The sequence below is a fragment of the Chinchilla lanigera genome, unplaced genomic scaffold (genome assembly GCF_000276665.1).
Source record: "Chinchilla lanigera isolate Chin_1 unplaced genomic scaffold, ChiLan1.0 scaffold00091, whole genome shotgun sequence".
Classification (NCBI taxonomy): domain Eukaryota; kingdom Metazoa; phylum Chordata; class Mammalia; order Rodentia; family Chinchillidae; genus Chinchilla; species Chinchilla lanigera.
The window spans coordinates 1,138,512-1,161,691 of record NW_004955492.1 but is presented as its reverse complement, the minus strand read 5'-3'; the positions used below and the strand labels follow the sequence as shown (position 1 = coordinate 1,161,691).

The following is a 23,180-nucleotide window of genomic DNA, read 5'->3' as shown; positions in this document are numbered from 1 at the left end:
TCATGAAATCCATGAAGGCAAACTACTGATGGTTGTTACCTGGCAATTTGTAGTTTTTCATCTCAGTAGCCAAGACATAGATGTTCTTCTCTCACTTAAAACAAGCAAAGTCCTCTTGATTTTATTCTATGACTACCATAGTAAGTGTTAAATTAACATTATCCAATTTTGAGATAACCTACTCACAAAACTTTACATTGAAAATTATATAATCAAATTCTAACACAAATTGAGACATGCTAATAAAATTTTAACGTCATCTTGTAAGAATTAGTTGGAGAATCAGCTTGACGTTTCTGTTGATTCACTTCTATTCACAATTGTTTGCATGTGCAAATGATTGATGGCCATACAGCTTATTGAAGGCTAGTTTGTTTTATGTTTTGGAGAAATAAAGACAAATGGGAAGCAAATTCTATTCCTGAAGAATAAAATCTAGTGGTGAAAACAGACATGTAGGCAGCAATTTCTACCAAAGAATAAACAGAAAATACATGGACAAGAATAGGAGCATAATTCACTTATTTATTGATTAATACAGATATCTTTTTGCATCAATTTTGATATTTTAACTGGAGAACAGTAAAATAGCTTTGGAAAAGTAGTTCTTTGGGATAGCAATACACATTTTTAAAATTCATTTTGTTTTGTGTGAGTTTTTATTTTATTTTATTTTATGAGGGTCATAAAGAGGCTTTATCTAACTTCTTTTATTTTAATAAAATATTGTTTGGGAAATTTTCTGAAATCTTCCTTACAGGTTTTTGGAAATATTGTATACTGTCTATGAAAGAGTGACCCATGAAAATAAAAAATAAATGGGGATTCTTTCTTCCATTTAACTGATGAATTGGTCAAAGAAGAATTTGTGGCAAAACTGACTTAAATTTTTGTATTGACGATCAAAAAGAATGAAACAGGTAAAAAACCACATCCAGAAGGAAGATAAACTTGAAAGAACATTGAGAAATGAATAAGTAAACACAAGTGTAAAGCTGCTTATCACAAAAGCCCGCTTCTGTGAACACAGTGCACGGCAACATTTTCTCAAGGAGCTGGTGCCTCTTGTGCAAGTCAACTGGCAAAATAAACGCTGAGCCATTGCTCTGTGCACTGCACAACCAGGGGGAGGAGGAGCCAGGCCCTCCCCCCGGAGATGTACCTTATTTATTACAGGAAGATAAGATGTGTATACAAGTAACAACAATGCAAACGAAGATGGATTAATATTTATAATCAAGATACAAATAGAGTGCTGGGGGAACTTAGAGGAAATGAATGTATTCCAGTTAGAGATAGGAATGAAGAATTTATGTGGAAGTCATCTTAGGGCTAATTGTAAATGATAACCAGATACTCAGTAGGCCTATGTGAAAGGGAAAGATATTCTAAATAAATTTTGGGAAAGAAAAAATACAGAACCTAGTTAGGGAGAAGAAAACAGCCCTCTCTGAATAGAGCTGCTCTCGTAATGCCCTTTGCTACTACTTCGAGTAACCTTCACTTTTCTCAGGACGTTGAATGCCCTTCTGCTGTGTGTGCCTGAGACAGCCAAAACTGCTGTATCCATGACACACAGACTGGATGACTTAAACAACAGAAATTTATTACCTTACAGTTGTGAAAGCTGAGAGTCTAAGGTCAAGGTGTTGGCAGGATTGGTTCCCCTCCAGGGCTGGAAGGGAGAATCTGTTCCTCGTCTCTTTCTTGCCTTCTTTCTGGTGGATGCCAGAAATCTTTGGAGTTCCTTGTGATACTCTAGTCTCTGCCTTCCTCTTTTTTTGGCAATGTCCCTGATGTCTGTGTCCAAATTTCCCCTATTTATAAGGCTATCAGTCAGACTGGATCAGGGCCCATCCCAGTGATTTCATTTTAACTTGATTACCTATATAAAGACTGTCTCCTCTTTACAGTCTCATTCGGAAACTTCACCCTGTCTTTTTTTTTCCTGAGGAAGGAGCCACAGATCAACCTATGAGAATATTATAGAGGAGACGGTATTTAGATTGTAAGATAGACTCAAAACTTATGCCAAGGAGCCATGGTCCAAATTAAGGAACATAGACAAATTATAGGCAACAGAACACCATGGCCAATATGTATACAGTGATAAAATTATCATAAGATACTAAATAAGCCTTTACATTCAAATGGGATGCAAAGTTTTGAAATAAATTCGAGAAGTAGGTGAGATTCAAAATAAGGAAAATTAGAATGCTTTAAATCAGAGAGGAGGGGCTTGGATTTGGATGTCAAAAACTATTTTCAACTTTTGGATTTAAATCATTTTATAAATTATTAAGTTAATGATTTCATATATGTATAACATTTATGTGATCGCTATGTAAAGATTACAAGTTATAAATATAAACAAATATATTGTATATTATATGTAGTGACTATAATAAGTTAATAAAAAGGAATTATAGTAAATAACAAATTACAATTTATAATTTTGTTTGTTTGGTTGTTTTTTTGAGTCAAGGTCTCACTGTGTAGCTCATTCTGGCCTTGAACTTACTATGTAGCCCAGGCTATCCTCAAACTACTGGTGATCTTCCTGCTGTAGCCTCCCAACTGCTGGGATTGTAAGTGTTCCACCACCATTGGCCACAATTTGTAATTCTTTATAAAGCAAATTCCTGTATTCATTATTCTAAATCATTCAAGATATTGTCTATGAATTATTTATCATTCATTAAGGGGAGGGAGGAAAATTTTATTGAAGGGAAGAATATTTTCATCCATATTGCAAGAAAAGGAAAGTCCCTGAGCACAGTAAAGAAATCCCACAATGAATATACAGACCAGTCTCTGTCTCATGTCAAATAGGCACCTGGCCCCTTATCAAACTCTGTCTGCTGAATGGACCCACTGTCTCCTAGAACTTTAGCATGGTTGGAACTTCAGAATATAGGATTCTGCTACAAAGCAGAAGTTGGAGGAATTTCAGTGATTTGTGTGTATGGGGGGGTTGTGTTTGGCACTAGGGATTGAACTCAGGGCCTTCACACTGTGTGACACCCCAGCCTTTTTCTATTTTCAGAAAAGGTCTCACAAAGTCACTAAGCTGCCCAGGTTGTCTCTAACTAGCAGTCTTCGTGCTTCAGCCTCTTAGACTGGAAACCTTTTAAGGCTCAACGTCTAGAAAGTATTTTGTTCCCTCCCTGTCCCTCATGCAGCCCATGTACATGTGCATATACATGCACACACAGCTGCACACATCAGCACATACACACAGGTATACACTTACATATACGCCTGATCCATTGCAAGGAATTTCCAGGAAAATACAAAAAGCTGGATAAACTCTTTCCACTTTTATGCATAAAGCAAGGCAAGATATATTTGTAGGAGAGTAGACACATTCTGGGGCCTGGCAGGCAGCCTTGCACCAGCTCCATGCAGGATTTTTCTCATGGACAAATGCACTAGTCATATAAACTTTAGTTAGCATGCTGTGTAACATGAGGATAAACATGTCGTGCAGCCATTTGGAGGATTAGATGTAATGAGCTATATAAAGCACGTAATATATGAAATAGATCCCTTTCATTATTATGAATTCTACTTTTAATAACAAAAAGATTACAGACATTTCCCTCCATAGATTTAACCGTGTGCTTTTCCACAGATTGACTTGCAATTTTATTCACAAGTAGAATACAAATTAGCAGGAAAATAAAAATAAATATATCAGAATCGCTACACAGAAAAATCCTGGCTGTTACGATTTTTTCAGCAAAACTCAAAATGACTGTTGGGGAGACAGTCCTTGAGTGTTGCAAACTCAGAGATTCTGAGAAAGTAGATGATTATTTTAGAAGTGAACAGAATCTGCACTTTCAAATAGTGTTTGTTAGAAGGAAACTTAAGCAAAACTTCAGATTTTTTACTAAATGGAAGACAGCAGCCTGGAAACTATATACAATAGCTCAAATGCATTGATTTTGAAATAGGATGTAAATAAAACATCCTTCTCCTTTGTTTTGCTTTTGTATTTTTTTGTACTCAATAATTCTAATAGACACTTTCTGGGCAACAGAGTTTGGCAATAATTATTCTGTTGAGGATCTGGAAATGAAAACAATAATTAAATACCTTCACTTATCCTACTTTATCCCTGACTCTGTAGCTAATCTTAAGCATAGATTGAAAATAAACATACCTTGGGATAACTTAATTTAGAAAAGGACTGGTTATCCTTGGCCTTGATGCAATCTTTTAGGTAGTGATGGACATTAAATTAGCCTATGAATACTATTTTATAAGTATTTATGACTGTTCTCTATCCCTTTCTAACTTCATAAATAAAAACTATTCCTTCTTTAGATCTTTCTCTAAATTGGTAAATAAATACTGCAAGCATTTCATTTTAAAAAGTACCCACTTCTCTCTTTAAAGGTAGGCTATGACAGTCAACAAAAGCAGTAATTCTGCAACGTGGGGGAAGATTGGGCTTGCTGGATATTACGGTCTATGTGATAACACCTCAGTTTTTAGATTGAACCATTTGTCAGTGACCTCCCCATCTTGCCAACTGACAAGAGACTTCCAGTGAACCAGACCAAACTCCTTGGAGCCAGCTTTGAACCTGCTCTTTCTTCACTCGTTCGGTTGATCAGCACATTCGTCAGCACTGTTCAGGAGTTAACAAACCCTCACCATTTACTCCACTCCAACTCCCATGAGCTCCTCCTGGATGACTGTGGGGGACTTCTGATTGCTGTGTCTGCCTCAGCACTGGTCCCCCGAGCCTCTCTCTAGCACAGGAGCTGCAGGGGTAACTGCAAAGCCTTTCCTCTACTCAAAAGCTGCCCGGGGGGGCCTCCTTCTCTTTCCCTATTAGGATTTCCTAACCATCCTATATAAGGGAATATCACTCCACCTCCACCCTTGGCACCTTAAAATCCTCCCCTACTTTGATTTTTCTCCACTACAGTGTTCACTTACTGTTATTCCATGTGTGCACTCAAAATATAAGTCCTATGCAAAGGATTCTCCATGAATGTTACTGTCCTCTCCCCAGTCCTTCAGCAGGGCCTTGCACACAGTGAGCTCTCGTTAATGCTGGTGACATTCCAAGTTCGTTTTGTCTGGTTTTACTCCTTTTATTCAGAGTTTGGAATCTGCTGGTTCCAGGGTACTCTCTGCTGACTTCTTAGAGGAAAAAATAAGTTTCAAATTTATTCTCTCCTTCCTGTTAGTCCTCGATATTCAATTAACTAATCCTCTCTATGATCGATCCCTTTGCACTTTTTAGCTGAACTAAATGTAATTATGTTGCGTTGAAATCTTAACTTTTTACAGTGCTGCTCCCCAGTATTCAGACAGTCCCGTATTCTTGCCGTAGGTGCAGGCCCCACAGACTTATTCTGTCTCTATGTGTCTCCGTCATGCACCAGCATCCAGACCCACTATTCAGCCATTTTCAACTTTCCTGAAAAATGTTGGTTTTCTTTGGCACTTGACAAGTTTAGATACTGATTTATCAACACTTCTAAGGGGCTTCTGAGGAAAGAATCACAAAACACAACAGATTTCCCACCAAGTCTCTATCTCTGCATCTCCATTCTCCTCTCTAAAGCTGCAGCCAGCTGTCTCCGTACCTTCCCAGTACAGAGATCTCTACTTTCATCCACTTTCATCCCTAGCAAGCTCATTCAGAAGTGTTCTCAACAAAGAAAGCTCGCCCTTTACGAAAAGCTGATATAACACTCAGAAGAGAATTGTCCCATCTTATTTATGCTTCTTACTCATCTTTGTCACACAATCAAGAAATCTGTAAATGTTTTAAAAATATCTTTATTGTCTGTCATCATCTCAATTATTTTGGTCCTTGTTCAATTTCAGGGAATTTTAGAAGTCTTGTATTTCAGTCATTATTACTTGTAGTTTGAATAACTTCATTGATTTGTAAACTATTTCAATTTTCATTCTGTCCTCTAGAGAATTCTCTTCAGGTCAAATGAGGGAAGAAAAGATTGTATGAAAAGTCATAATATTTACCTATTAAGTAAATATTTCCCTAAAACAAGTGAGACATTTTTTTAAAAAAACTGGAAATACCAAAAATCATTCTTGAGTTTTATTAGAGCATTAAACCAGTGGAGCTATGTAGCTGGAATGGATGAAAACCCAGAAGTCTTTGGAACTTGTGAAACTACCCACCATTAAAAATGCTCTTCATTCTAAGAAGTATGTTTTGCTAGCATTTAGGAGAATGTAACATAATTCCACCTCGCTCTAACACTCTAACTGTCATCTTGAAAACTCTCTCCCTTAAGAACCTGAGTGAATCAACTATTTTGTAAGGGCCATATTTTGTTTTTGTTTTTGTTTTTGTTTTTGTTTTGTTTTGTTTTCTCCGGTACCGGGAACCGAACTCACGACCTTGCGCTTGCCAGGCAGGCGCTTTTGCCGCTGAGCTAAATCCCCAGCCCCTGTAAGGGCCATATTTTGTAAACCCCAGAGCACTAGCGTATGAGGAATCCTCTGTAATAGTAAGGTAAAGTAGTTTATTGTGGACAATCACCCACACTGTGTGTGGTAGAGATGGTCTGTTATCTCTGGGGATGGTAGGAACATATCTGAACTCTTTCATTACTCCTTTCAAGTGGAATTTGACAATAAAGTAAAAGGTCACATTTTTAGTTTTTCAATTTACTGAGGATTTAAACATGGTATAATAAAATGATACCCCAATCAGAGATATGTTTGGCATTGTAAAGCCCTTCAGTCCTTTCCACAGGGCCAGAAGCCAGTACAGGCAGAGCAAATACACCACTGACCCTGGGCACTTTAGTCAGCCTCGGGAGAGATTATGTAAACATACTTCTGGGGCTTTTCTACATGACAGTAGATAAGAACATAAAATACACTGTGTTGCTATCTCCATTTTGGGAAGTGGCTTAACAAAATGGATCAGTCTTAGAACTGACAGCCAAAGCCCTTGATTAAAACTCCAGCTATGCAATTCACAGTCTGCACAGTCATGGTGCAGTCATTTCTAAATTCCGGGTATCAGTTCCTTCATCTGAAAATATCAGTGATGCTACCTGTCTTGTAATTAAACTGGAACTTCTCTAGGGATGGTTGATATCATGTTCTTCCTTCACATGGTTTTGTGGTAGAAATAAAACAAAAGAATAAACAGAACTAGCCCCAATAAAATTTGGAATGACTGCTGGAATTGCAATACACATATTACATACTGCTTATATATACTGCCTAACCGAAGATGCATGACTAATTCCACAATTTGAACAAATACTAGCACCACGTTCTAGAAAACCTTCCACTTTGATAGGTTTTGTTATTCTGTGATTCTAATAATAATTCCCCATGGACAGAGAATTTTGCATTTACTTATTCTGCTAATCACCCAAAGCTGAGTGATATATTTCCCAATTTTCCAGAGATCAATGTACTTTGCAGTTTATGTCTGCTACCCTGCGATAATTATAAATGTCACTCCCTTTCATGGACAAACTTGCCTCAGTGTGGATGATAAATGACATAACCACCTTATTTAAGCCTTAATAACAATATTCTATTATATGCTTTATGGAAACAAAACATAAAACCAGATATATATATATATATATATATATATATATATATATATAAGTTTTAACCAATACTCTTTAACTAGGTATATGATGACAGACCTCTCTTATTTCATAAAGTAACTCACCTGCCTACATCTAAAGAGCAAAGTAGAAGACATTGTAATTGAGGGATTTGAGTTTGTCAAGAACAGTGTCTTTGTGGTCTTTTTGTGATCTTTATGGAAGTTTCAACTGAGCTGCATTAAAAAGATAAGTCAGAGTTACCTGGACTAAAGTCAAGAGCTGAGGCATAAAACAGCTTGTGCCGAAGTGCTACAGTAGATGAGAGTAGGAGCACAGGATTGGGAGAGTACAGAAAGAACAAGATTTGCACACACAGCTCAGCAAGTGGTACAATGAGGCTGCAGAGGTAGCTCAATTAAGCATAGAAACTGTAGTATTTTAAGTCAAGGACCATTTGATCAGAGTTGTGTTCAGAAATATACCAATAACAGCTAGGAGAAACCGAGTACGTGAAGTGACAAGGGAGAATAAGTTCTGGGATCTGCCTCGTGTCTTGAACCATCAGCATGGAAGTGGTACAAGAGCTGCCACAGTACATGAAGGAAATGAAAGAGATAGATGACTTTGTGAGTGACTGGTATCTTGCCAATAATGTAAGATGCTAGTTATGAGGTAAGTCTCTAGTGGTTAAAGCGTGGCATAAAGGAGAAAAGAGAGAAAGTAGGGAAAACTTTGTGGGGAAAAAAAAAGGGCAAATGAAAAGACCTTAAAAACTTACCAGTGAAGTGGCCAGAAAAGAAGAAGGAGATGGGGAGTTGATCGGTTGGTGTTAGAGTCCTAGAGATCCTGAAGACTAAGGCCTCGAGCCTTAGTCTCACCACAGCATCTAACTGCAGAATCACATAGATTTATGTAGAGGTTTTCAGCACAGGCGGAGGAGCACCAAAATAAAATGATGTCTGCAAACATACACACACACACACACACACACACACACATGCATTCACACACACTGCTTCATTTTGGGTTGAAATAAGGAGAGTGTAGAGAGATGACAGCAATTCAGGGAAACAATGAGTACTGACAAGATGCTGTTTGAAGCGATGATGTATAAATTGAAGATTGAAGCCTAAGTTGAAGGGAGAGAAGGAAGTTTAGCCAAAAAGAGTTTTCTAGAAGTAAAAAATGTGCTTTTAAGACAGTAGGTGAAATGATTAGTGGAAATAAGAAGCTGAGAGAGCTAAAAGACAGGGAGCGCTAGTTAGAACCTGATACCTCAGAATGAACAGCATCCGGGCACAGACTAGTCTGGGCAGGGAGATGATTACAGGAAGCGATCAGGAAGAGAGGGTTTGGAATGGTATTTCAAAAAGATATCATAGTCACCCAATCTCTTTTTTCAATAAGAGAGACAAAATAATATTTTTAAGTTGGTGATGAAGAAAACTAGCCATGGATTCTGAGATAGTAGAGGTCAAAAGAAGAGAAAGAAAGGAAAGGGAGGAAAAAAGAGAAGGGGAAACCTGAACTTCAGAAAGCATCAGCAGATGCAGGGAAGAGGCCAAGGGCTGGCTAAGGAGGAGACTGAGGATGTACAGTACCATTGTTTAAAGATGAGAACATAGAAGATGACTTTTATTTGTATGATTGTTTGCCTTAGCTCACGTTTGTTGGTTTATTTTTATCTGAATCATCCATACAAACATATATAAAGAATGTGTGTTCCAGAATATAGTTAGAGGATGACACATAAAGGAATAGTAACTGAAATGTCCTCCATGCCAGAAAAGCATGATTATTCTTAATCACTTTCGGGTTTTGTTAGAAAAATAGTTACTATGAATAAATCTTTTAAGAAAGAAGTGGTTCAAGTACAAAACTGAGATGAATTTGAGCTTCTTAAATAGTATTTTTAATTAATTTTGCAACTGCAAATGACTGGGATTGGCCAGGGGTGGTGGTGCACACCTGTAATCCCAGAACTTGGGAGGCTGAGGCAGGAGGATCGTTGTGAGTTTGACACCAGCCTGGACTACAAAGTGAGCTCAAGGCCAGCCTGAACTGCATAGTGAGACCCTGTCTCAAAAAGACAAAAAAAAAAAAAAAAATGACTGGGATCCTCAATAATGCTTCTGTGTATGCTAAAACTGAATCCATGCAGAGGAAGTAGCCTTGAGTAAGTGTTGGCCTTGAAAGCAGCCACTTGTGTTGACTTCATTATGCTAGATCCAAGAAAGTGCGGAACAGAACCTGTTGAATTACAAGAGCCATGTAGGACATTACTGTATCATAGAGGACAGTTGGGACCATTTCTCTAGTAGAAATTAAAATGAAATATTTTTCTTAACAAATTCTCTCACCAGCAGAAATCCTAATACAGTACTCAAATATGCCCAGACACACATATGGGCACACACACACACGTGCATTCACACACACACATACACACAAACATTTTATCATTGTTACTTAATAAACAAGAACTAATGGTATTGTTAAAACCTGGAGTTTGGTAGATGCTTATATCATTTCCTTTTTCAAGGCATGGTTTACTTTTTTAAGCTACCTGTCATTTCTAGCTTAAATATTTTCAAGGAAATTCACCCACACCAAAGAACCAGTTGCCTTCCTTGGTTTTTACCCTTCCTCCTTGAGGACTGACATTCCTTGAGGCCATGTCCCAAAGTGACTTGTCTTACTGTAGCTAAGTGGTAGCAATCTGCTTTAGCTCCAGAAGTTCATCAAACCACCTCATTCAATACTGCCTGTAGACACAGGCTAGTATGCAATACATGGAGAGGTTGAGTTTTCTGCTTTTTCTACTACAATGGAAACATAATTTTGTTTACTAACAAGTAAATGAGATAGGTATAGGGGACAGGGTAGTGTCCATCATATATTTTGCCAGAGTTCTTACGTTACAGTATCAAGAAAGGTAAAACAAATGACAAGGAGGACTATAAACATCCCTTACAATTAATGGCAAAACTTTATAAACCGATATACAGACACATGTGGGACTGAAATGCAATCCACCAAGGTGAAACATGACAAGTGGTTCATTGAACACTACACAGAGGGTAAATGAAGTGTGTATTTTCCAATTACAATTGGAATTTTAAGTGAGTGGAATGGAATAAACTCAGTTTGGAATTTGAAATAAATTCAGTTAGGAATGTGTCTTGAGACCAAGGTTTACATAAGAGTTACACAAACCTCTCAGAGTGAAGCATGAGGCAAGGTGAAATGTTCTTGGCATCTTGGAGTTCAATATAGACTTCTGAAAGACCAGGGCATAGACTTTTCAGCAAGAGCTATTTGTATCTAGTTGAGGAAGAAAATGTAGACATTTATATAACATGCTGAATTAAGTAATATTTCACTTGGTACACGGAGTTGTGTACAGCTTCTAAGACATGGTATTGTTAGTTAAATGCTACCAATACCAATAAAATACTCCCGTCAAATTTTCATTCTTTCTTCTCTTGATGCCTGCTTGCATAGTTCTAAGAAGTCTCATAGATCACACATACTACAGCTGATGCACAAAAATGAGAAGTGGTTACAGAAGAGAGTAAAGTGGAAGGAATTGAGAAGTAACCACTAATAGCAATTGTCTTACTCTGTTGCCAAAGCTCTTTTCTTAAATTACAGATTCTCATGAGTAAATTTGCAGGGGAATCATAAAGAAGAATAGACTTTGTTTGTAAAGCTGAAGAAGCAATTGGTAGCAAACAATGCATCTTTCCTAAGGTAAGTCACGAAAAAGACTTAATCTGTAGGGTTGAAAAACTTGCATATTTCTTGGCAGCTTATAAATATCATGTTTAGTTGGACTTCCAGGGGACTGCAGGATCTTAGACTCCAAATGAGGAGATCATCTGTAAATTACCACCCTGAAAGAACAGGGTGACTCAAGAATAGAAAGGCAACCCCTGCATTGTAGTGCTGTGCGATAAGCATTCAGAGGCAGGAGGCATTCGGAAGCATAGCTTGAGTGTTCCTGAGATGACAAAGAAGTGGGGACCTTCAGGAATGCAGGATATGTGAAATTAGTGATCAGAGTCAATGGTCTGCTTGTTCTTCTTCTTCTTTTTTTTTTTTTTTTTGCTTTTTTTTTTAAATTAAAGGTGAAAAATACTAACAGACACAATATTTTACAAAATAGCAAAGGATCAGTACAGACAGTGCAGAGTTACGAACAGAGTAGTAGGGAATTAACAATGCTTGTTGTATTACATATTGATGTAATATGAAATATGTAATATGAACCACTTCAAAGTGGTTTCTCATGAAAACAGATATAGACATACAAAGCTGATCAACCAAGGACTCATTGACAGTTTCTTTCAGCAAGGAAATACAAGACAGTAGAACATCCGTGTTAACTTTCCTGCATATACATACATATAAACTAATGGTCTGCTTGTTCTGAGTGTATACTTTTTCTGAGTTTTTTGGAGGGGAAAGGATAGTGGTGGTGGATTAGTCACTTGCACTGCTGCACTTTTGCACTTTAAACAGTAGCTTGTGATTATTTTGCCCACATTTGCATTCAGGTAAAATCAAGATAATTCAGCAAATATTTGCTTTTCTTGCCATTATGGTCCTACCAGCATTACAGTTTTAGGGAGCAGTTCTATAATGTTTACAGTTTCCACTGCTTGGGGCTTTCTGTATATTTATCCCTGGATTAGACTCAAAGTAAGCTGATTTTGTCAAGCCACCCATTTCATCTGGCGATTTTAGTATTGTGTTGTTGCAGCTGACCTGCATGCATAAGGAATTACTGCAGTTAACAGCTCATAGAAATGGTTTCTGGTTATGAATACACTTTCAGCATGTCTCCATTGAAGGTAAGGAGAAAAAAAGAATTACATGATCTACTAAAATGGTAATTTTAGATAAATATAAGTGGGATTTTAGGCATGGCTCAGTTGTATATTCTACAACATAGTAGAGATACAGCTAGAGATATATCTCGGTAGTAGAGTGCTTGCTTTATATGTACAACTGGGCTCAACCCCCAGCTCTGCAAAAATATAATGAAATAAACCTGCAGACATAGTAGAGCAGCAACTCAGAGCAGAAACAAGAGATCTTTACAAGAACAACTGCACAGTCAGATGAAGCAACTGTGTCCTTCAAACCACATCCTTCCTGCCACCTGTGGGAAAGGGATGGTATTTGTGTTGAGCTCTGAGCACATGCAGAATAGATCTGTGTGTATTTCCATAAATAAAAGGACATTGTGTGTATTTGGCACCTGGGATGGCAAGAGAAGTTGATTGCATTTGAAAGCTTTGTTCTGACTCAAGAGCCAGCAGGATTTGTTAAGCACTGCACTAGGATCTGGGTGCTGCAATTACATATGAAAGAGGCCTATGATAGCTTTAAGTTTGAAGACTAAGGCTTGTGAACTGTGTTGCATATATGGTTAGGAGAAAAGGACTTAACCGTCCTGCATCCAACCTGCAGACTAACACGCCGTGCTGTTGTAACATTTTAAGATACCGCCTGTGGTTTCAGTGTGGATAATCCAGAGTCTATAGTATATGCGCATATGCTTTGCTAAAACTAAAAACCATACCCTATTTTTCTTTCCTTATACTGTTCATGTCATGTCCATACAATCACTGGCAGCTAGTGAGTTGGTCATTTATTCAGGGACAGAGTGACAGCTTTTTTCCAAAAAAAGCCAAAAAGTTTAAAATAGAATTATAAGCTGTATTAAAACAAATTTGGATTACTAAAATGAAACAGTAAATCTCTCCTGTCTTTTGGCTCCAACCTTCCCATGCTACAGATATCAAGAGAACAAAGGACTAAGCGCGAACAGATTTTAAATGCTACTGATATTTTCAAATACTTAATCTCAAGCCTTATTAAGGAATTTTCTTCCTCTGTAACAATTCGGAAAATATGAGTATTTTTTCCTCTTTAACATTTTTAAGTTATTCTCAGAGTTTACCTATAAAATATGATTTATAAACAAATATGATTTGTAAACATGATTTAGAAACAAACATGATTCATAAATAAACATGACTGAAAGATAAGATAAATACTAAGTAATTCATGTTGAGAATCATATTATTAAATCTATGTGCATATAACCTGAGTACTCATTTTTTAATATATGAAAATAAAACAAATTACAGCCCTTTGGATTTGTTTAAGTATACTTCTTTTTCCTGCATGAGTAAAACTTCCTTCTTTGAATAACTAGGGCAGGGAATATTCTGTTGAGAAGTAAGATGCATTTTAAAATTTATTTTTGTTTAATTTATACTCACCTAAAATTCCTTGAGAACATATATTTATTTAAGCAGTGATCTTCATAAATTATGATATGAGAATCATGCATTGTGAAACTTTAAGCAATAGTGATTCTATTCAAACAATCTAAGTGAAGGCATATTCAATTGAAGGATTAAATATGTCAAAAGTCCAAATTTTATCCCGTATAATGATGCTATTTCTCAAAAAATCCAGTGAGTTTTAGTTCTTAGAAGAGATACAGTAAAAGAGTGCCTGTCTAATTCTGTGAGTGAAATCCTCTTTAAAGGAAACGCTTACTATAGCAGATGAGGTCAATGGTAGACATGAAAGGAGTGTCCTCTCCAGGTCCACCATTAATTAGGAGTCACCTTTCACCCCCACCCCCACTCAGATGGATCTGCTTAGATCTTAATCCCACCTGTTTCAGGATAAAGATCAAAGAACACATTTAAATGATAAGCATAGCATTAAACCTTAGGTATGATATTTCTATTGAGTAATTATTGATGTTTCCAGGGCTTCTAAATACCATATATAATATAGATGACATAAGTGCATTTCATTAACGGTCAGTACAAAGTGCCAAGCTGAAAATCAGTCACGTAGGAGTTTATATTTTAATAAGATACAGAGAAATTGCTCTCCTAGAAGACTGAAAAGGACTCAAAAGAATCTGTTAGAAATTTTTAGTCCAAATGAAGAACATTCATTGAAATGGTTCCTACCTTGAAAATGCATCATGCAATAACCAGTATGTAGTATGTTGTTCAATATGGGAAGGACAAAAGAAGTATTAAGTATATAATCTGGTTGAGTTTTATATGAACTCATTTGTATTGTATGCTCTCACAAAACAACTGCAGAAAACACAAACAAGCCAAAACAGCATAATTGTTATGGTAAAATAAATGTTGCAGAATGTTAGGGAGGAGAACCAGAACCAGCTACCATAGTGCATGCCTATACTCCCATAATCCCAGCTATCAGCCGGTTGATGCAGGAAGATTATGAGTTCAAGTCCAGTTTAGGATTTTAAGACCCCTTCTTTAAAAAAGATAGACCTTGAAAATGGATAAAGCTAATCCCCTCAAAAAAATAGGGAAAGATATTCCAGACCATCAACTTCTAGAAGGAAATTAAAAAATAATTAATTTGCCAATTCACATTCAGCTTTTGGTTGAGCAGATAGGGATTTAGATACAATATTTGATCTTCTCCTGCATAAGTCATTCAATTTCTTTCATGTTCCCAGCCAAAGCCTGTGAAGCAATATAACCACTTGGTTTTGCCAGCAGTTTAAAAGATGTAGTCACATAGAAAATGCTGAAAGGATTGACTGAATCCAATTTTCTTCCACCCTTGTGAAATGTGCCTTTGTTTTAGTCTGACTGACTCCATAAATAACAATACAAGAAGAAGCTTACAGCCATACACACCTTAGTGCTCATGGTCATACATGCCCACCACTCACATAGCCAATTAGTTTGAGCAACAAAGAGTATTGCTGTCTTCTCCCCATAAATATTATTTCACCAAAAATTTTTCTTTTGCAATTTAGTACCAAAGGACATTAATAGCTGCTTGTAAAGAGTGAGATTCTAGTCTTGGCATCATTGCCTACTAGATTTGTGATTTTGATTGTTGTTTGATGTCTCTTCTTCCTAGTTTTCCTTCACTGAATTATTATTATGTGCACTAAATACTACAAATTCATTTTCTACCATATAATTACATTATAATTAAGAATCTGAATTGTGTTAAATTATAACTTTGTACAAATAATATATTTCCTTTAGAGGTAAGTTAACATATTCAAGAGTTGTGTTTCTGATGATCATTCAAACAAATTTTTTTCTGGCTTAGACAAGCCATACACTCATTGCAGGAACATTGATAAATGATTGTACTCGGTTGAATTTCATACTTCTTTTACGTGGCTTTCATAAATGGAAGTACACTACAGCGTACATTGCAGTTCATTTCAATTACAGAATAAAAAAACAGAAATAAGGTGAATCTAGGATTGGTTGATTGTGTCACCATTCAGTTTGCTTTGATTAAAGCACAATCCCTTGATGGTGCATATATTGTGTCCAGAATAGCATATGGAGTCAACAGAGGCTTATGCATTTATTCATTTCCTCCGCTTTCTCTGATTTCCTCTATATAAGGAAAGGAATACTGTCCAGTTACAGTGTCAGTACTATCTAAATCTATGTTCATTAGGAAGAAAGCACCACTTTTATTTATTTATCTATATTCCAAATGTCAATACTCATTTACTTGCCAGGAATATAAAATACATGAAATAGCTCTGTCCAATAAGTCTTAAAAGGGAAATAATTTCTATAAATACCCTTTGTGAGGAAGAAACAAAGGGAAAACAAATGCATTCTAAAATAAAAGGAATTGTACCTTTAATTTTTAAAATGTTAATGTCTTATCAATATTTTTCTATGGAAGGTCTATAGTTTATATTAACCTTAATAAAAATTAAAGAGAATTAAAAAGAGTAACTCCAGTCTCATTCCACATTTATAATCCCCATGGAAAAGTTAATGGAATTTCAATAAGTAATTCCAAACTACCACTTCCAGTACAATCCTCCAAGAGAATAAAGACACAAACACATATCTGTAGTTGTGCAGAGCCAAGGGGGTCCTAAGTCCAGTTAGAACAATGGCTAACTGGAGCAAAGACCTTGACTCAGGGCCTAACCGGGTTTTATGAATTTGTGAGGAGGGGAGTGGCTTGGGGTTGAGTGACTGTGAGAGCAGCAGGATGTACGTGAATACTGTGAGCTGGGCATAATAGCACCTCTGCAATATGCAGAGAGAGGTATGCAGAAAGTAGCCTCTAAGTTTGGAGGAATCCGCACAACACGGTTTGAGGAAGTATCTTGTGTTTTTAGTTGGTGCTTGAGCTTCAGTGTCGGGCCTTCATGTCCTGGGACACCACAGGTTCCTTCTTGAGTCTCAGCCTCAGCAGACACTGAAGGGTCATACTGAGTAGTCGGGAGTGATAGGCAGGCATCACTGACCTGTGCATTGCTTCAAAGGCAAAGCATCAGCTCCCATTTACATTGCTTAAAGCTAATTGAGCGGGTAAAGTGTTACCCTAGCCAGCTCTGTACATATCAATGCATGGAACTGGGGCCAGGATTAGCCAAAAAGAAGACAAATGATCTTCTTTCAAGGTGAGCCATCCAATGGTCCTCTAAGAAGAATCACATGAACAGAACTGGAGTTTTGCCTTATTTTGGGCTTTCTGTTTTCAACTTTATTTTATTGACTCAAGGCTTGGCCAGTCCAACAACATAGGCAAGTGTTGAGTCTCTCATAGGGCTGTTACTAAAGTGTATGCCAGCAATTGATGGTAATAATTGCTGTTGGACATTGACCATTCTATGTGTCAGTCAGTGCTTAGCACTTCCTCTGCTCCATCTCACACACTAATCATTTGCAGGATATAAGGTGATTCAGTAGACACTTTCTGAGGAAAACTTACATGAGATGTTTCTAGAACTACAGGCCTGGATCTATCACAGCTTTAGGGGCCTCCTCTTCTCACATTTGGTCTTGAGGGATTCTAGCACTTGAAGATGAGGCCTCGTAGCCTGGGCCAGTAGCTGTCTACATCAAGACAGCACTACATCAACCGAGTATCAAATTGAGGAATGTACCAAAAATCCAGGGGCTTCCCCCAGAAGAAGTCAGGAAACAAACTCCATTTTATGAATGGTTATATCTTGGCCCTGAGCTGATACACATGGGAGCCAAGCTTCAGTCTCTGTTACTTTCGAATATGGTTAAAAGCCCCTTTGTCTCTGTGCAAATCAGTATTGACCCAAAGCCAAAAATCTTGCCTTTTTTGGACACACTGCAAATGCTGGACCAGTACCCACTTGGCATAAATGTTGACTTAGGAGCAGAGGAAACATCATGTGCCTTAAAATGAACCTCATTTACAGAAGTGCCCCTTGTGCCTAGGGAAGGGAAGCCAGGGAATGTCTTTCTATGAACTCATTTATGAAACAGACATATAGCAAAACCCACACAATACATTTGTGGCATTAACAATAGCAAGGTGTCTTTTCCAGTACCCCTTAAATTGAGCTATTTTATCACTACACTTTATGTGGCAGTAATTAACAATTGATTTGAAATTAAGAATGAATGGATTCAAGTCCAGATTTTGCCACCTAATTATGTGTGTTGGAATATGACTAACCATACCAGTTTATTACTTATTTCGTAGTTCTTATATCAATAAAGAAAATTCAATGAATTTATACATTAAAATGTTAGCACAGTGCATGCAATACAGAACACATGTAATAAATTCTAATGTTAGAAGAATTTAGGATCATGATTCACTAATCTGGCATTTTCTCCACATGGATGTTTTAAATATACCTCCAAGAGTGCTCCTTGATCCTCCTTCCCCTGGTTCCCTGACATTTCTTGCGTTAGACTTTAACTTTTAACCAAATCATCAAAGCTAGAAATTCTAGTTGCTTACTCCCCCCAATTGCATATTAATCAGTTACCAATACCTAATGTGGTTTTTTTCCTAATTGTACCCTATTCTCTTCATTCTTATACTAGTGCCTTATTTTATGTCATTACTGTCACTGGATCTGATTATTGAAGCTACCAGTTATTTATCCTTCTGTTTAACCTTGCCTGACATTGCCCACCAGCTCTTCTGTCCCTTGGAAGTATGTAGCTAAGCACTTTAAAATGACATCTTCTTTGCTCTGTCTGCAGGTTCCTCCTCCAGCTAACTTTCTCCAACCAGCTATTTTACACTTAGAAAGGTAATTGGCAAATATTTCAAAATCAAAAGTTAAAAAATTAGAAAGTATCCCTTTAGGGCTGGGGATTTAGCTCAGTGGCACAGCGGCTGCCTGGTAGGGGCAAGATTGTGAGTTCGATTTCTAGTACCGGAAGAAAACTCCCCCCCCCAAAAAAAAAAAAAAAAAAAAAAAGAAAATATCCCTTTATCATTGTCCGGTAAGTAATGGTATGTATTTCCCTTTGCTATGCTGGTATAATGCTAGTAGGCTTAAATTGAAGCTTGGGGCACTAAAAATAAATCTGAAATCAGTGAGTAATTGACTATTTGTGTCTAAAATACTGTAAAGTCAATGAGCAAACACATCAGGAAGAAATACAGACATATACGCTAAAACTGAATACACTTCTACTGAAAATGGATGCAGCAAAGATCTTTTTTATCTACTCCAGTGATCAGACCCTGTGCAGCATGGTGCGCTTGTTCTTAGACATGCCTGATGTTCCTGCGCCTCTTCTTACTGTTGATGCCAAATATATTGCTGCAAAAGTAAAGATAGTATTCTCTCACCTGGTAGATTTTAAGCTTCTTGACAGCAGGGAGACTCTCTTACAGGTATGCTTCAACCAGGGCAAAATATTGTCCTCCACTGTGCTTGTTGATTAACTGATGGCCAGCTCACAAATTTTGAATTTTTTAACCAACAGTAATAAAAGTTTTGCTCTCTGACTAAGTGCTTTGTAAAGGCTCCTTGTCCTGAAGTCAGGTCCAGAATTTGCAAACTATTTAACAAGGGTAAATGTAGACAGAACAACACAGAGGACCAGTGGTTTGAATTCAAGTGAGTAAATGTGTAATTTTGATTTTTATTCATCAATATCATAAAATGTTTCTAAAAACACTAGTGTAAATGTTTTTACTTTCCCCAATATTTGTATATTCTTGCAGAGGTCACACTCTTCAAGTAAACTCTGGCCCACTCTCTGCTTTTGTAAATAAAGTTTTACTGTAACACACATGTTCATTCCTTACACATTGAGTTGAGAGGTTTCAGCAAAGGCTGTGCAATAGGTTTGGACCTCTTAAGACACTCTGCTAGAAAGTCTATTTAACCCTGGTCTAGTACATTCTGAATCAGGGATGTTCTAATGCTGTTTTGTCTAGATAGAATTATATTAATATATAACTTTAGTGCATTATGAGTTAGAGTAGTTTTACACCAATGCAATAAAATTATATTTGTAATTGTTACTGAACTTTTGAGTTAAAAATGATAGTAAATTCATTGTACCCCATGGAGTTAGTGTGCCATACATTGTACTAAACTAAGCCCCATTTATTGGACATTTAAGGGTTTTTTTCTCATGCTTTTATTTTTGTCCGATTTTAATTTACCTTTTGAAATGTTTGATTACCATGCGGACATGGTGGCACATATTTACAGTCCTAGTTTGTTAGAAAAAGGTGCAGGAGTATTGCTTGAGCCCAGGAGTTGCAGGCCAGCCTGAGCAACATATTGAAAATCTACCCAGACACACACTCCCAGAAAAGGGAAAAGAAAGGGGGAAAAGGGGGAAAAGTCTCATGATTTTTGCCTTGTGGGTGTCCTCAAGGATGAAGCACTAAAACAGTTCTTGTTGGAGAGGTCCAACAAGTAGTTGGTTGCAACAGGTTCATGGGATGAGTTCTGACTTTTATGGCTTCCACAAATGCTTGTCTTAATCTCTAGATGACACGAAGTGATAGCTAGTGGACAAAATCCTTGGCTGAAATCAATGGGCAGTAATTTTGTTTTCTGCTACATGTAAAATTCTGGACAATCTCTGTTTTAGTTTTCCTTTTGTGAAATTAAGCATTACAGTAAATGTTTCATTGAATCAACTTCATGAAATTGTATGGGGATGAGATTGTTTGTTTGTAAAGAAATAAGAACAATTTATCATCGACTATTATAATTCCAACATCTAGCAGTGTTTCCTGGATAGTAGTGTTTGCTGAATTCTTATTGTCTATGATAATAATGACATGATAAAGAATCGGGGGTGTTCTGGAATTCCTGCTTAGCAGTAGGTAAAAAGGTAGCCTCTGGATTTGACAACACTGCCTTTGGATACCAGACTACCACTCATCGCCTGGAAAAACTTTACACAAATTGTTTGAACTCTAAAACATGCTCTCATCTATATGATAACAATAATAATAGTGCCTATTTGTGAAGTTAATGTAAGGATCAAATTATTATATTCAAGCAAAGCATTAGCAAATATACTTGGCACATAGCACTCAGAAAATGTAAATTGTGATCATGCATTAATATGGAGAACTATAGTTTGTCGTGAAGTTACTTATTTCTGGAAGTTCTTCATCTTCTGTTTGGATGTAATTGTTATTGTAAGTAGCCTGCCCTGGCCTCAGGAAATGAATATTAAAATGTTCTCTCATTATAAAATGTCAGTTTTATAATTTCTCTGCCAGTTGAACCCTCCACAATGAGGCACTCTTTCTGACCTTTTCTACTATCACCAATTGTTTAAAATCTATATATAATTTTAAATAGCTTTGTGCTACTTTTTCTTGATGCTTATTATAGGCTTGGAATCATGTGCTACAAAAAGTGTTTGCCTATGTGTGCTTTCATAATGAAAGTAATTTAATTGGGCATTCTGCCTCCACAGATCAGCAAGGGTCAAAATGATTTTTTAAGAGTACGTGCAAGAAATATTACAGAAAGGAGAGAGAAAAGCAACCTCACCATTCACTTTCAGCACTTTAGGAGTTATGCATACTTGATTAAGGACAGTGGTGACTTTTACATCTTGCATACAGTATCTGCACACCTGCTCCACTGACAGACAAGTTCTCCTGGAGTGGACACCTAATCAGTCCACATCTGTTTAGTTTATCCCTGCACAAACTGACTGTCATAGGACAAGGGCACCTTAATGCTGTACTTACTATTTTTTTAACTTTTGCTACCCTTGATATTTCCTTGATGAACTTTTAAGAGTACAAGAAAATAGTTTTCTTAAAGAAGGTCTACCCCAGCCAAGTCAATTTAAATACTGATTTCTTTTTCACACAAGGTCCACAGCATTGCAAAGCTAACTAACTGCCTCTCTGCCCTCTGCTGATGAGTTTCCCATAAGTGGAGCCAACACCATGCTTCCTTCTGAACATACAAACATTTCATGTCACTGACACCAACAAAAGCTTAATTCAACAGCAGAGTTCAAGAATTGAGATAAAGGACAATGAGATCTTAAGAGTTCTGTAAAAAATTCTGAGTTACTCCTGTGTGTAATATTAAGACATACCTATGCAGTAACCAATCATCTGTTAAAGAAAGTCATGTAGATCCCATGACTAGAGGGGAAAACTTCTCTCTTAGGAGACCCCGTGCCATCCATCCAACTCAGTTTGGTAGAGTAAGTCTTAAATATTTGAATCTTTATTTGTCCTATAGTTTATAACTTCACAATGGCACTTCAGTTAAATACTTTATAGATAAATTCCTTTTCAGAATAATCTAAATAGTATTAATTGATGTCTTTACAAAACAAAGCAAAAATGTTATATTTTTCTGTAGCTAAAGATTGATACAATTGATGCAACAATTGTGCTATATGCTGAATCAGAATGGAGTTTTTTTTACAGATTCTCTATTTTCTATTTTTTTCTTTATTTTAAAGAGAATTTTAAAAAAAGAACAATAGCAAAATGCCAACAACATAGCTAAAAACAAAACAAAGAAAAAGCAGTGAGAATGATACATGGTTTCACAACAAAATGATAAGGATTATTATATTACATATTCTGATCTTTATCAAGGTTGGTCAGATTACCAGATGTAAGAATGCCATCATCTTGTTTGGTGAAACTCTGTATCATTTACAATTTTTGTGTTTTACTTTTCTTTCTCTATTTTGTATTTTAACTTTGACTCCAGATTTTACTAAAATTTTACATCAAGAAAGCAAGATCTGGGGCTGGGGATTTAGCTCAGTGGCACAGAGCCTGCCTGGCAAGCACAAGGTCAAGAGTTCAATTCCCAGTACTGGAAAAAAAAAAAAAAAAAGAAGAAAGCAAGGTCTTCACTGAATACTCATACACACACACACACACACACACACACACACACACACACACATCCTCTAAACCACATATTAAACCAATGCAGATCTACGATTTATTCAGTCTTTCATTGAAAATGTCTTCAATTCCCATTGTGTCATCATCTGGATTCCCAGTTTCCCAGTGCATGTGTTGAAGCTGTGTGATTATTTTCAAGACCCTTTCACGGCATACATGAGGTCCAGAATCCTTTCATTATACAATAAGAGTGACATGCACTCAGTGTGTTAGTGTTTGCACTGGTCATGCAAAAATAGTACTAAAACTGCTGGCTCCTTCGTATGAATGAAGACAGGGACACAAAACTGTACTAATAGTCCTTGTGTTCTCCAATATCCCTTGCTTACCTGTGTTTCAATTAAGCGTGTTCATGTGATCATTATCTATACCTAAAAT

General features: G+C 36.8%; 1 protein-coding gene across 7 annotated transcripts in view; it reads left to right on the top strand.

Annotated features, from left to right (window-relative positions):
* The window catches only part of Chrm3 (cholinergic receptor, muscarinic 3), a 471,486-nt gene that overhangs the window by 268,141 nt on the left and 180,165 nt on the right, over positions 1–23,180 (top strand). Inside the window, exon 4 of one of the 7 annotated variants that reach the window (XR_001231254.1) lies at positions 11,229–11,286. The exons of 5 other annotated variants lie outside the window; for them this stretch is intronic. The gene's annotated coding sequence lies outside the window, so the exon portion shown is untranslated. One more of the 7 variants, XM_013504734.1, reaches the window with a different exon arrangement.